Source organism: Podarcis cretensis, assembly GCF_951804945.1.
Source record: "Podarcis cretensis genome assembly, chromosome: Z".
Taxonomy (NCBI): Eukaryota; Metazoa; Chordata; class Lepidosauria; order Squamata; family Lacertidae; genus Podarcis; species Podarcis cretensis.
The window spans coordinates 9,131,267-9,145,923 of NC_137184.1; the positions used below are offsets into that span (position 1 = coordinate 9,131,267).

The 14,657-nt window shown below is 42.7% G+C and overlaps 1 protein-coding gene across 10 annotated transcripts in view; it reads right to left on the minus strand.

Annotated features, from left to right (window-relative positions):
• EHMT1 (euchromatic histone lysine methyltransferase 1) overlaps positions 1 to 14,657 on the minus strand; it is a 139,184-nt gene that overhangs the window by 100,933 nt on the left and 23,594 nt on the right. The window contains exon 1 of one of the 10 annotated variants that reach the window (XM_079961938.1): positions 11,805 to 11,937. The exons of 8 other annotated variants lie outside the window; for them this stretch is intronic. The gene's annotated coding sequence lies outside the window, so the exon portion shown is untranslated. Of the gene's footprint in view, positions 1 to 11,804; positions 11,938 to 14,657 lie in introns of those variants that run through there. One more of the 10 variants, XM_079961930.1, reaches the window with a different exon arrangement.

Consider the following 14,657-nt stretch of genomic DNA (forward strand, 5'->3'; position numbering starts at 1 on the left):
CAGTCCTGGCCCGAGGCAGCTACTCTGCATCCCCCAAGTATGCTACACTAAAGCTGGCTCCTCTTTCTGAAAGCCGTTCATCTCACAGCACACCCCTGATCAGAGGAAAATGTCAAGGCCAAGGCTATAAACCTTTACCAGGTATCTTCAGATCTTGTACTTGGCCAAGCCCTGGAAGGTCAACCATAACGGTATTTAAAATGTGCACTTTGTGGGGCCTCTTATTTCTCCGAAAGAAGTTTGTTTATCCTGTTCGCAATGCAGAGGCCTTGAGGCAGTCATTTGGGTCTTATGAAGCCACCTCTCCTGGGAAGGTTCTACTTCCAAGTTCAGGATCTGGACATATGCTTTCTCTTGTGCAAAATACATAGTCTGCCAGCCTAAATCTTCCCACAGGATATAGTGATGGTCACTGAACTGGGTGACTTTGAGGGAGGGTTAGACAAATTCATGGAGAACAAGTCTACTAGCGGCTACTAGACAAGATGGCTATTGTTCTGCCCCCACTGTCAGAAGCAATAAGTGACAGGTGCTGGGAATAGCAATTGGGGTCAGAGCTGTTACACTCAGGTCCTGCTTGTGGTTCACTGTGACATGTGGGCTTGATGGGCCTTTGGTCTAATCCAGTACAGCCCCTCTTATGTTAAACCTCATAGGTCCTGCTGACAAAGACCACCACAAAACCAGCACTCTCCTTTTTCAACCCTAAAATATCATATTAAATATATTTGGATCCCATAAGAAACTGGCACATTTGATGATTATATCTACACCTAGCTCAAGCATTTCCAGCTTGTTTCCTTGGAAACCAAGGAGGGGGGCTCTTGCAAATCTTGCAAGAAGGGCTTCTTTTTTAATGGTTACATAATGAAAATAAGCCTTCAACTCTTGTCAGTACAGGGCGGGCGGGGGGGGGGGGGTTGAGCCTTTTCGGAAAACCAGCTAGGTACCAACAGAATTATTATTAAAATACAGTGGTACCTCAGGTTAAGAACTTAATTCGTTCTGGAGGTCCGTTCTTAACCTGAAACTGTTCTTAACCTGAAGCACCACTTTAGCTAATGGGGCCTCCTGCTGCCGCTGTGCGATTTCTGTTCTCATCCTGAAGCAAAGTTCTTAACCTGAGGTACCATTTCTTCTGAGGTAACCTGAGGTACCATTGGGTTAGAGGAGTCTGTAAACTGAAGCGTCTGTAACCTGAAGAGTCTGCAACCCAAGGTACCACTGTATATAGATTAAAGCAGCCAGCCAGCTGATTAGGGCTACCTCTTTCTGAAGATGTGTGCCCAAAAGCATTTTCTTCTCTGGTATTTGGGGATGAGGAGGAAAGCATGCAAGTCAAGGTTCTGTTGCTTATAACAGAGCAGGAACTCTGCTTCCAGTGGAGGAACAATTTAAGTAGAAAACCATGTAAAGGCCTTTTAACATCAAAGGTTACACATTAGCACACCGTTTTTTGAAAAACAGATTTGCCTGAACTGCAGAGTGAATAAAGCATCAAGAGCAAAAAGAGCATTTCTCCCGTTTCCCAGGTGGGTTTTGCTAAAAGGTCAGGTTCCAGAGTTGAAGGCTGCCTCTGCAGGAACTTGATAATCTCAAGAGTCGACTACTGCAATGTGCTCTATGTGGGGCTACCCCTGGGCCTGGTTTGGAGACTCCAGCTGCAGCAAAACTGTGGACAGCGACAGGCTGCCATCAGCACATAACTCCAGTGCTCAAAAGTTTGCACTGGTTGCCCCTACACTACCAGGTCAGGTTGAAGATCTTACTATTATTTTGTAAACTCCTTAACAATAATAGCCGCTCCTCTACTGATGCCCTTTCCCTGCCCAGGAAGTTATTCCACAATATGCCGCTTCTGAACATGGAGGCCCCATTTAGATATCATGGCCAATACCATTTGTCTAATTTCACTTTAAAGCCATCTGAAGCAGTGACCATCATCACACTCTGGGGCAGCAAATCCCATAAATTATTTTTGCATTGCACAGAAGCACAGTGCATGTTTTGGTCTGTTCTGAACATCCAGCCACCCTCCTCTATTCAGTGACCAACCCTGCTACAAGTGCCAGCCCTATGAAAAGGAAAACATCGTATCTCTAGTCACTTTCTTCCTACCATGTATAATTTTATTAGCCTCTCCCACAAGCTAAATAGCCCCAAATACTTCAGCCTTTCCTCATTGGGAATGTGTCCAAAACCTCTTATGACAAAGCCAAAGGACCTAAACAAAACAAAAATAATATCCCTTCTTGCAATTATCAGCACCTGGTGTTTAAAGGCATGTGCCTCTGAACCTGGAGGTAGCTGGCTAGTAGCTACAGATGGCCTTATCATCCACTAATTGGTCTAATTTGGCAGTCACATCTTGCAAATAAGACCAGAGTGCAACAATCCTCCCTCCATTTGCGATACACAGCTGTTGTTACTCAAGAGGCATTCTGTGAAGGGAGAACATAGCCATTGTGTCCACGGCCACTGGTAGCCTTCTCCTCCGTGAATTGTCTAATATTCTCTTAAAGCCATTCATGTTGGTGGCCATCTTCCCGCCTTGTGGAAGTCAGTTCTATAGTTTAACTAGGCACTGAGTGAAGAACTCATTTCCTTTTCTTTCTTTCTTTTTTTTTTGGAAACTTCTTATATTCAGCTTTAGTGGATGAGCTCAGATTCTCGTATTATAAAGCGAGGTGAAAAGCATATCTTTGTCCACTTTCTCCACAGCGTACATTATTTTATAAACATCCCTTTCTCACATTTTTTCCTAAGTTAAAGCATGCAAAAAAACACTGTGCTCTCGTGGGGAGCAACCTCTCTGCACCTTTTCCAGATCTGCAATATTCTTTTTGAGATGAAGTGATCAGAAATGCACACAGTATTCAAAGCGTGGTCACGGCATCGATTGCTATAAAGGCACTATGTTATTAGCAGTTTTATTTTCCATTCCATGATCCTTAGCACGCAATTTGCCTTTTCATAGCCGTTGGGGTCAATGTCTTCATTTAACTATCCACAATCCAGGGGTAGAAAAAAGTTTTCCTGGTTAGTCACTGACATTCAGAACCCATTAGTGCTCCTTTTTGCCCATCCATTCAATTTGAAGAGAGCCCTTTGGAGATTCAACACAATTCCTTTTGTTTTTAACCACCTGCAAACAGTGTTCAAAATTAGCCAGGCAGCAGGCGCATTTTGCACCTGACTATTGACCACTTGTGACCAAGTGAAGGAGCATGGGCGCCAGGATGGCGCCTGACACCTCCACCATCTGGCTGGCTGGTACACAGAAGCATTTTTTTGCTGCCATGCTATGCCACGGGTCAGATCTTAGCTGGAGCTGGCAATACACACAAATTATTTTCAGCTTTATGGGGCCATATGGCAAATAGTTTTTATACCTCAGTTTCTAACACTGCCCACAAACCCGGTTACCTTACTGCTTGCCCCAACTGAGTCATAAATGAACAAGCAAAGAAGGCATTACAGAACCTTGAGGAACCCCATTTCTTCTATCTCTTGACTGGGAGAACTGTCCATTATACTTTCTGCTTCCTGTTCTTTAGCCAGTTTCAATAAGAGGGCTGGTCCTCTTCTCCCACGACAGCTGTCTTTACTCATGAGCCTCTGGTGAGAGGCTTTGCAAATAGTTCTTCAAAAGTCCAAATACATTATGTCTACCTGAACACACCTCATCCATATGCCTATTAGCACTCACAAAATAGCGAGTTGGAACTTACCTTCGCAGAAGCCATGCTGATTCTTCTTCAGCAAGACTTGTTCTTCTATACACTTGATTTTAAAAAATTGTGTTTTCTACCATTTCAAGCTAACCAGCATATAAATTTCTCTGATTTCTTTCTAAAAATTACATTGGCTACTTTCCAGTCCTCTGTTGCAGAGGCTGATCTTAGGGATAAGATGTGTGTTTTTGTTCAGAGTTAAGCAATTTCACATTTCAGTCAAAGCCAAATGATGCTCTTCTTCAGCTATTGCGCAACCTTCATTGCAAGGTCCCCTTGAGTTCAGTTATATAAATTCAATTAATAATAATAATAATAATAATAATAATATGCTAGTTAGCTTTCCACAAAAGCAGAACCAGTCCTTCATGAGACTGCTGTGCATTCAGTTGATTTGTTCAATTTTAGCCTCCAGGCTTTTTATACATTTATTCTGTTGTCTTCAGAAGATTAGATTAGCAGGCAAAGGCTGCTCTCACACACCCCACAAGTGCAGATATTCATTTAAATAAGCAAAGGCTTTAACCAAAAGGTATACTAATAATCAAAATAACTTAGTTCCTACAGTTGGCAACACAGAACAGACAAATATGGAAGTGAAGAAGCATACAGAGTTGGAACACAGCTGTAGCATGTTCACTGAAGTTCCACACACCATACTGACCCAGATAATACCAAGGTGCAGGTATTTGTTTATAAAGCCCTATAAGCTTAGACCCAGAAAGACTGTCTCACCCTTTACAGACCCAGCCAATCCCTGTGCTCTGCAGGAGAGGACTTCCTGCAGGTACCATCGTATAAGGAGGTCAATTCCAGGTGATGTAGGAACTAGACCTTTAGTGTGGCCAGCACCTGCTCTTATAGGTGTTATCTCTATTATCTTTTCAGCATCTGTTAGAAAAAACCTTCCTCTTCCAACCAACCTAATGAGCAGAGTTCTTTTTTCCCCATCTGGTTCTGGCTCTGGAACTAGTTTTTTTTTAATGTGGAACTGTTTTAAATTGTTTTTACACTCTTCTTGTTTTGTGGCTGAACTATTTGATTTGAAGAAACTAGAATGCTGAACTCCTTCAAAGGCCTGCAGAATAGTTCTGAGCCTACGTGCTATTCGCCCAAAGAAGATGCTTTAAAGTCGGAGCAGGCAGGTGTCAGGCTTGTGGGGTCTACTTTGAGTTTTTTAACGGGAAACTCAAGATCCACCAAGTGAAGAAAGCTGCAAAAGGCATACTTAGAACTAAATCCTTTTGAAGCCAGGACTTTGTTTTTGAATTGAGCCAGCACTTCTCCCCCACACAAATCCACTCCTGGTTATCCCCCACTCTTCACTTCAGTAATATAATGTGGGGTCAGTGTCATTTTAGTTTATTCATTTTATTTAAAAGCATTTCTTAAACATTTAGTGTTTTCCAGAAACAACCAGTATCTAAACAGGTGTGCACTGCAAGCAATGAAAAAGCAACATCCATTAAAACAAAAATGCAACCTAAAACCAATGCAACAGTATGAACAAGATATAAAAGCAAATGAAACAGAGTTCAGGGGATTCATACACACAAACTGGGTCCTGTTTTAAGAGCCAGGGAAAGCCTGGGAAAACAGGCAAGATCTTTGCAAGACATCTGAAGCAACTGGTGGTCACTGCTTCACGTGTGACAGAGAGAAGGACATTCCACAGTACAGGGACAAATGCAGACTGTATCCTTTTGGGAGTCAACAACCTATTACAGTGGCACCTCGGGTTAAGTACTTAATTCGTTCCGGAGGTCCGTTCTTAACCTGAAACTGTTCTTAACCTGAAGCACCACTTTAGCTAATGGGGTCTCCTGCTGCCGCCAAGCCGCCGGAGCCCGATTTCTGTTCTTATCCTGAAGCAAAGTTCTTAACCTAAAGCACTATTTCTGGGTTAGCAGCGTCTCTAACCTGAAGAGTAAGTAACCTGAAGCGTCTGTAACCCGAGGTACCACTGTATATTCTGCAAAGTGAGGTTGCACAAGTAGAATACCTCCAGATCATTTTGTTATTGCCTTCACTGTATCAGGATTCTGGCATCTTTGCCAATCTACTTCAAATCACCAGAGATCTATCAGTATGCCAAGAAACAATACTCTACCAAGGATGGCCATCATGCTGCTTTTTTTGCTTCTGATGACTGTCACCAAATAGCACCAATAAGGTCACTCTTACGACCTTGGGTGGGGCTTATTGCAGCCTTAAGCTATGTATGAAACACAGAGGTGACTCATACTTTTGATCAAGTTGAGCATGACATAACCTTATTGCAAAGTGCCCATTGAATCAAGCTACTCAAAGGAACCCCAACACTCTTATCAGCAAAAAACCTTTAAAAAGTTGCATGCATTTCTGCAATGCATTTCTCGTGGCGGACGCAAACTAAAATATGGTATACACTTGTGCAGCCTTGCAGAGAGGTTGACTTTGCAAAAATGCAATCACGCAGCAGGTCTTTCTGTCAAAGGAAAGTAGTGTGAGATTTTCTCAACTTGAGATAAAAATAAGGAAGCCTCAACTTGAGTGCAAAAAGCTGACAACTTTACTAGCTCACATAATTACAGTGGGAAAAGATTCTGACATCCCTTTGGATGCTGGTATAAAACCAAGGAGGAGAAAAAATTACAGGTCAATAAACCTTGTGCTCAACCTTTTTTCTATTTTTATCTCTTTGAAAGGCTGAATTAACAGGAAAAACTAAAAGGAGGCAAAGTTTTGGTACTTTCCGTCAATGCTCAAGAAAACAAAGAACTGTGAAGTTCGTCAAATCATGGAAGTTATCTAATTATACCCATCCCATTCCAAACTAGTTTGCATTCTATATTTGGTAATGTGAAACTGATCACAAAGTGTGTGTTATTGAAACTATTCTTTATGAAGTACCATGCACAGATGGTGCTATAGAAATAATAAATAACAACACAAATCTTATTCATGTGCAGAATTCGCACGCACTAATCTGTAAAGAAAAAGAGCTTTGGCTAAATCCCCCAAAGCATAGTGATTCAACCCATCTAGGAGTCTGCACTTACCGTATTTTTCGCTCTATAAGACGCACTTTTCCCCTCCTGAAAAGTAAGGGGGGAAGTGTGTGTGTCTTATGGAGCGAATGCAGGCGGGAGGATCTGCTTAGCGCTCCCTATAAAGAGCCGTGGAGTGTGTGTGCAGCTCTTGGGCAGTCCTTCTCCCTCCTTGGGGAAAAGCCCCCAAGAGCCGCACACACACTCCGTGCGCTCTTTAAAGGGAGCGCAGCTCTTGGGGGAGCCTTAGCCGCGCACAGCCTCTCCCAGGCAGGGGATGAAGGCTCCCCTTGCCCGGGAGAGGCTGCGTGGCTAAGCTGCACTGCAATCCCGCTGGCTGTCTTGGCTTATGGCTTAGCCGCGCGCAACCTCCGCAGGGCACGGGGAGCCTTCCTCCCGCTGCCCTGCGGAGGCTTTGTGCGGCTGTCCCTGGCTTTTGCACCTCCCAGAAAAGCCCCCAAGAGCCAGGGAAAAGCCTGCAAGCCCCGCACACACGCTCCACACGGCTCGTGAAAGGGAGCACTGAGCAGAGTCTGGGATGCATACAGGCTCTGCTCAGCGCTCCCTTTAAAGAATACTTTTTTTCTTGCATTTCCCCTCTAAAAACTAGGTGCATCCTATCGTCCGGTGCGTCTAATAGAGTGAAAAATACAGTACATTTGTAGCATATCTGCAGCCTATTAATGCCGTTTCCTTTCTACTGATCTGACAAAAATACAGGAAAGAGTCAGTCTCCCGATGAGGACTACAAACAAATAAAAACCAAAAACAAACAAAAACAATAGTCTTCCTCCTCCAGCTTTAAAGGCCATAGAATGCTTAATCAGCCAAAGGTTTAGTTATAGAGGAACGTTTTTCCTGGTGCCTAAAGATATGTAACAAAGGCACCAGGCAAGCCACCTTGGGGAGAGAATTCCGCCACAGAAAAGGCTTGTTATCATTTTGCCACCTTACAGACTTCTCATGGAAGGTACACACGAAGAAGGGCCTCAGAGGGTGATCACAGGATCCGGGTTGGTTCCTATGGGAAGAAGCAGTCCTTGATGTATTGTGGTCCTGGGCCATTTAAGGCTTTATAACACTTTGAACTGGGACCAGACACTAACTGGCAGCCAGTGCAGTTGGGCTGAGATCAGTGTAATATGCTCAAACTGGTGAGCAACCTAGCCAATGAATTCTGCACCAGCTGATGTTTCCAAACTGTATTCAAAGACAGACCCATGTATCATTGTAGAGATTACCAAAGAACAGACAACAGTAGTTAAGACTATCCCTTGTCTAGATAGGGACGCAGCTGCGTCACCAGCCAAAGATGATGGAAAGCACTCTGCGCCACTGAAGCCACCTGAGCCTCAAGTGGCAGCAAAGGATCCAGGAGTACCCCTCAACTATTCACCTGCTCCTTCAGAGGGAGTGTAATCACATCAAGATGAGGCAATCTGACCTAGGGAACCACTCACGAATAGTGCCTCAGACTTATCTGGATTGAGCTTCTGTTTGTTGGCTCTCGTCCAGATCATTACCAAGGCAAGACAACAGTCCAGCACATCCAGTGCTGCTCTGCTCTGGTACTCCAAATCATTCGGAAAAGATGAACGCAAACCCGTTGTCCAACTACTGTAAAAATCATTGTGCCACAAACTCTCCACAAATCCAGATCTCCTCCTGCTGTGTATCGCAATGGCAGTTATTAATGGAAACACCAGAGCACCTCTTGAGAGAGATAAAAGCAGACTGTGACACTGTGCTAATTAGCAGAGAAGAAGCTCAAAAGATGGACTTCCAGGTCACAAGCAGCTTTCAGTTCAGTCTATTTTCAATTTTAGAATTGAGGAAAATTTACTTGAGGGCTAGTCAACCTACCTTACAGGGTTGTGGGGAGGATAAAATGGGGAGGATGAGAACTACACATAACACCTTGAATTCCTTGGAGTAAAGATGGATGTCAATGTAATAAGCAAACAAGAACCTCCATGGCCATCTTTCTTTATGTGCATTGCTAGAGATCCTGAATACCAACACAACATTCAGCATTATTGCAAAAATATCTCCTCTCCTCTCTCTCTTTGTACATGTTCAAATTCCCCTTATTCCTTCAAATACCCAATCACCACCATCTCTACTTTGATTTTCGCTAAGCATCCTGAGCCTTGTGACTTACTAGAATTCCATCTTCCCTGAAGTCTGTTGCATTTTGCTGCTTTTATCTCCTTTTCATTTTCCCTAATAGTTTGCTCCCTCTGAAATAAGTGTTGTATGTAGCTCAGTGGTATAGCATCTGCTCTGCATGCAAATGTCTGTATTGTAACCTTCAGTTTTGCCCCTTAAAGACTCTTCTGCCCCATTCTGCTGTATGTGGTTACAATTTCAAAGTTCAGAGTATTAGGAAGCATGATAGTTCAATGGCCAAGGATGTTGGGAATTCAGCAACAAATGGAGGGCCGAAGGGGTTGTACTATTATTATAAGTTCAAGGTGCTGGTTTGGGTGGTTTAGTTTGGGTATATAAGGTCCCAGAGAGCGTGGGAGCAGGAGTCATGAAAGATAGGTTTACCCTTTGTATTGGGCCTTTAGTGTTATCGGCACCACTCTTTGGAATTCCCCCCCCATTAAATATTAAGACAGGTGCCATCTCAGTTGCCCTTTCAGCACCTACTGAAGACCTTTATCTTCTATCAAGCCTTTTAAGAATAAATATTTCCCGGGCTATATTGAAATTGTTTTTAGATCTTTTAAATGTGTATCATTTATGTGTTTTGCTAGCCTAGGCTCCTTTGAGAGAATGGAATCAATCAATAATTTTTGCATTAATGTGCTATTCACTGCTGTATGGGCTTTTGTGCCAAAAATCAGCATAGAATTGTTGTTGTTGTTGTTGTTGTTGTTGTTGTTGTTGTTGAGATCGTTAAATGTTCTCAATTCTGACCATGGTCCTCTCCAGATGTCAGGTCCTATAACAATAGTCAAGACCACTTTTGTGGCTAACAAGTTATCAAATGAGAGGTTTTAATATATTTTTGTTTTTAATAATGATGGTATTATGTCTATACACTTTCAATCAAGACTATGGATTTCAGCTGCGGTTTATCTCCAATCTTATTTGCACACTGTTTAGGGAGCTTTTTTGATCAAGAGGTTTATAGGTCTTCTGAATAAGAGAATAAATATCTGACAGCATTGCACTCCTGTGCGTATGTGCTATGAGGAAGAGGGTTTTGTGTTATTTTGCAGAAGATTGCTGCTTGCATGAGTTGAAGGGAGTTGTAGTCTGAAACATCAGGAGGGCACTGGGTTGGCAAAGCCTGTACTACACTATTCCAAACCCAAACCTAGAGAAGGAATGGATTTATAAACACAATAGTTTTCTGTTATATAAGGGAGGCATTTTTTTTAATGGATTTTGCATGTACAGCAGTATATACTGAGTTCATTTATACTCTATTCATTTTGTCTCTTCTTCCCCACTCCCCCCGGGCTCCTCTAATTCATGCATGTATACCTGTCATAAGCTAAAGGGTGAAGAATGCAACACAGCAGGCGAAGAGGTGAATAATTTTGTCTAGGAAGTTAAAACAGAACAAGCTCCAGCACTCAGGCTGTTTTTCCAAGATGGATGCCAGAGGCTGAGGCCTGTTTCAACAAGGAACAAAATGAAAGCACAGTTACTTCTATTTCACCTTATTGTAACCGCAGTATGTTATCCAAAGGTGATTGACTTGATTATGGTGGCAGGCACCTGGGAGACTCATGAAAGTAAAACAAAAGGCTGAAACCAAACACTTCAAAGGCTGGATTTGTGAATGGACAGCCAGTCACAAGTGCCTGGCCAGTTCTAGTGAATTTCCCTCCTTATTTTGTGCTTTCCCAGCCGTGTTGCACAGAAACCCTGCAGAAAACCATTAACCCAGATGATCCAGAGGAGCACATGGGTTTTTTAAAGTGTTAGTTTCACCTGGGCTTGCCAGCCTAAAATAGCCTCAATTTTAAGTGTGACTGAAATACAATCAACTGTGAACACTATAAAAGGCACAGATGACTTGGTGGCAACATTGCTCAGCTCTAAACTAGGTCCTCTTCGACTTCAAAGCCAGGTACATTTAGAATTGTTTTCTAAACATAACAGATTCTAACTTCAAGTGAACCACACTTCTATCAATACAATCAGGAAATCAAAGCCAAGACAGGCCCATTAAAAGTCATTGTACACACAATTTACCTTTTATTTACCTTTATGCGAGGAAAACTATTTACCATACAAAAGAAAGTAGTCTTGCAAACCTCATCCAGGATAATAAACCAACTTCAAATAAAAATGTTTGGCACCATAAGAGCTTGCTGCTCCATCTCCAATACTGGGCATATTTGGAATTATTGTTTGAGTAAAACAGAAGACCATTTATACTTTTAAAATTAATACACAGAAGCCATTTTGAAGGGATAAGGTCCAGTTAAAGCAATTATTTCGAAATCCTGCATTAAAAAGCAACATGTCTAATCAAGTAGCCACAAAATCCCCTAGAGCCCTAGTTTGTCTGGCTGGTTGGTTTTAGTTATCTTGTGCTATTTACTCTTTGGAGCTCTCAAAATACATTCTTGCTGCCCCTTACACAAAAGGTTGAGAACAATGTAATTTGCAATGGACAAGGAAAAGGTTATAGCAAAGAATGAGAAAAGCTGGGCAGACAGAACAGCAGCAGCAGCAGCAGCAACCAACTAGCTGCTTTGAGCATGGCTTTGCCTGCTTTGAGGCATGACTCCATAAACGTTTGCAAGAGCAGCTTGCCTTCAAGTAAAACAGAGGCATGCCTCATAATTCAGAGCCAGCTCTGCCATTCAGTGCAAATGGAAAAGGTTCCAGGCTACAAGGACCCCCTTCCAGCCGAGTAGATAAAAGGATCTGATAACAGAAAGGCACTGCTTTGCTGCTAGAGTTATTCCAGTACAGAGGCATTTCCTTCCGAAATACCCTCCCAAGGACAAGGGTGGGGGAGACAGAGAGAGAGAAACCAGCCCTTTAAAATATAACTTGGAAGTGCTCATACCTCAAGTCTGTCTGTGCAGGCCTTTGGGATTCTTGTCAAGGCGTTTCAGAGGCCTAATCTACTCCCTCCACGCGTTCCAACCAAAGCCACAGTAGGTGCTCAGGAGCATGCTCTGTAGTGCAATCTCACAATGCCCCCAGAGGCCCAATGATTGCATTACCAGTCAGAGAGGAAAAAAAGGAGGAAAGAAATTGAAGGAACAGGAGAGACAGTATTCCTTGCAAAGAGTTGGGAGGGGTAGTTTTATACACATTATAGAGTATTTAGTTCTCATACCCCCACGGACCCTAAAATGCATCTTAAAAAAAAGTAGACGACCAAATTGTGATGCACACTTATAATTACACACAAAGACAAAGCTTGTCAAGCAACAAAACCCATTCAAGTTAATTACACAATATGCATTCCTCCCTGAGTGAGGAAGGCTAAAACAAATGAATTCCACCATGCTCGTTATCCCTGAACCAAATCAAGGTTATTTTTGGAGCCTCAAATGAAAACGGAAAAGCTCAGACATTTGAGGTCAAAGTCAACTCCCCAACAATATGCGAATAAATATTCTTCCTGTGTAAAAATAAGAGCATCAGTTATATAAATCAAGCCAGCTTTCTCTGTGACTTAAGATAGTGGGTCTTTCTTTATGCCCCCCCCCTCTAAAAAAAGCTTCTAAATTCAGGTGTTTCAATCAACCTCTGTAGTTTCTATGACAACATGGATTTGTAATTCTTTAAGAGGGAGGGAGAGGGAAACAGTATTAAAAACAAAACAAAACCCAAGAGCATGCAATTCAGCTTGCTTAAAGTTTTGAGGTCACTTTCAGGTGTTTGCCACTTTTCAACAGCATATCTCTGAACAAAGCTATGATCTTATGTCACTTTACAGATAGCACCTGGTGAAAAGTAGACTAGAAAAATATTGTCTGGGGAAGCTATTTCCAACATACAGCATGGTTTTATTTTGCAAGATGCTGTTCCCTTGGACTTACACTTTTTGCAAAAGTAAACAAACAAGTTTAGGAATCAATCCCTCTTCCTAGGGAACTATAGCTCCATAAGGGGAATAGGAGTCTCCTAACAACTCACACCAGGGTGGCGCTGTGGTCTAAACCACTGAGCCTCTTGGGCTTGCCAATCAGAAGGTCAATCCCTGCGACGGGGCTAGCTCCCATTGCTTGGTCCCAGCTCCTGCCAACCTAGCAGTTCGAAAGCATGTCAAAGTGCAAGTAGACAAATAGGTACCGCTCCGGCAGGAAGGTAAACAGTGTTTCCGTGCGCTGCTCTGGTTCGCCAGAAGCGGCTTAGTCATGCTGGCCACATGACCCGGAAAAGCTGTCTGCGGACAAACGCCGGCTCTCTCGGCCAGTAAAGCGAGATGAGCGCTGCAACCCCAGAGTCGTCTGCAACTGGACTCAATTGTCAGGGGTCCCTTTACTTTTACCTTTTTTAACAACTCACACCACTATCAACAAGCTACAGTACGCATGATACTGGGGGAAGTCATGACTGTTTACAATGGCTTTAAAAATATGGTGCAGATGGGACCTAGGCTAGCTGGCTTCTATACATGGAACTGTGGACACCATCTTGTCCTTCACCTCAAGCATCTGGGCTGGTTCCAAGAACTATCTCTTTTATGTCTAGATTTGGCACTGTGTAGTTTTAAGGATTCCTATTTAGTCTGTCACTGCTTTGTGCAAATTCCAACTTGAGAAGGCATATCACTTTCACAACAGGGTCAACCCCTTCCACCCATCCCTTCTTCATCTGTAGATGGATTATAAAGGAAAGATCAGTGGGTCCTCTTTGACCCTACCGAGGCTTAATTCTGTTGAAATATAAATCATCGCTTACAGCAAGAGCGCGTTTTCAATGTGCAGCTTCCATCTTTTCAACCAAGGGCAGCATTTTGCAAGCATCAACATCCGAAGGGCAAATGGGTTTCAGAAAAAAAAGGCATGTGTAGGAGAGGATCATAGGAGTAAACAAATTAATCAGCTTAGATGAGTTTTCAATATGCAGAACATTTTTGTTTTCATGGAGATTTTAGGACACAGTAGTCATGGGGGTGGAGCTCCCCACCACCACAACAACGCATTCATCAGTGAGTCCTTTTTGCAACTCACTGCCAAGCCCCGGGTCCCAGGAGCCACATGGCGCCTAGTTTCATCTCCCAGTTTCTAACACTGCTTCCAATGAAGGTAGCCTGAGTAAAGTCCAATGAGAAGATTTCCTCACTCCACTGTCAGAGGATGTAATGAATGACAGTTGCTGAGAATTGTAAGTGGGGAGAGTGCTATTGCTCTTGAGTCCTGCTTTCGGGCTTCCCACAAGTACCTGAATGTCCACTGAGAGAACAGGATGCTGGACCTCATAGATCCAGCTTGATCCAACAGGCTCTTATGTGCTTAAAGCACACGTGCATAGGCTAGCAGCTAGATAAAAATGGGCAGTGTTTTATTGTGATAACACATTATGGGGCTACCAAGGAGTTTCCTTGTGTACTGTAACAGACAGCTTTTCCATTTTGGAAGCTACCTTATACCTAGTCAGACCATTGGCTTATCTACTTCAGTATTGTTCAGTCCAGAGGTTCCCAAACCATGGTCTGTAGACCACCTGGGATCCACTGTATGTTTGCATTAAAATATTAATATCTGTTTTAATTATATTTCTATTGATTCTTGCATTTCTTGTTTTGTACAGTGGTACCTCGGGTTAAGAACTTAATTCGTTCTGGAGTGTATTACAATTTGAATTCTATGGAAGGCAAATTGTAATGAAATAAAGCAATACAAATTAAAATTCATACAGCATCTAGCACAGTGTATTACAATTGCTCCAACAGGCAGAAAAA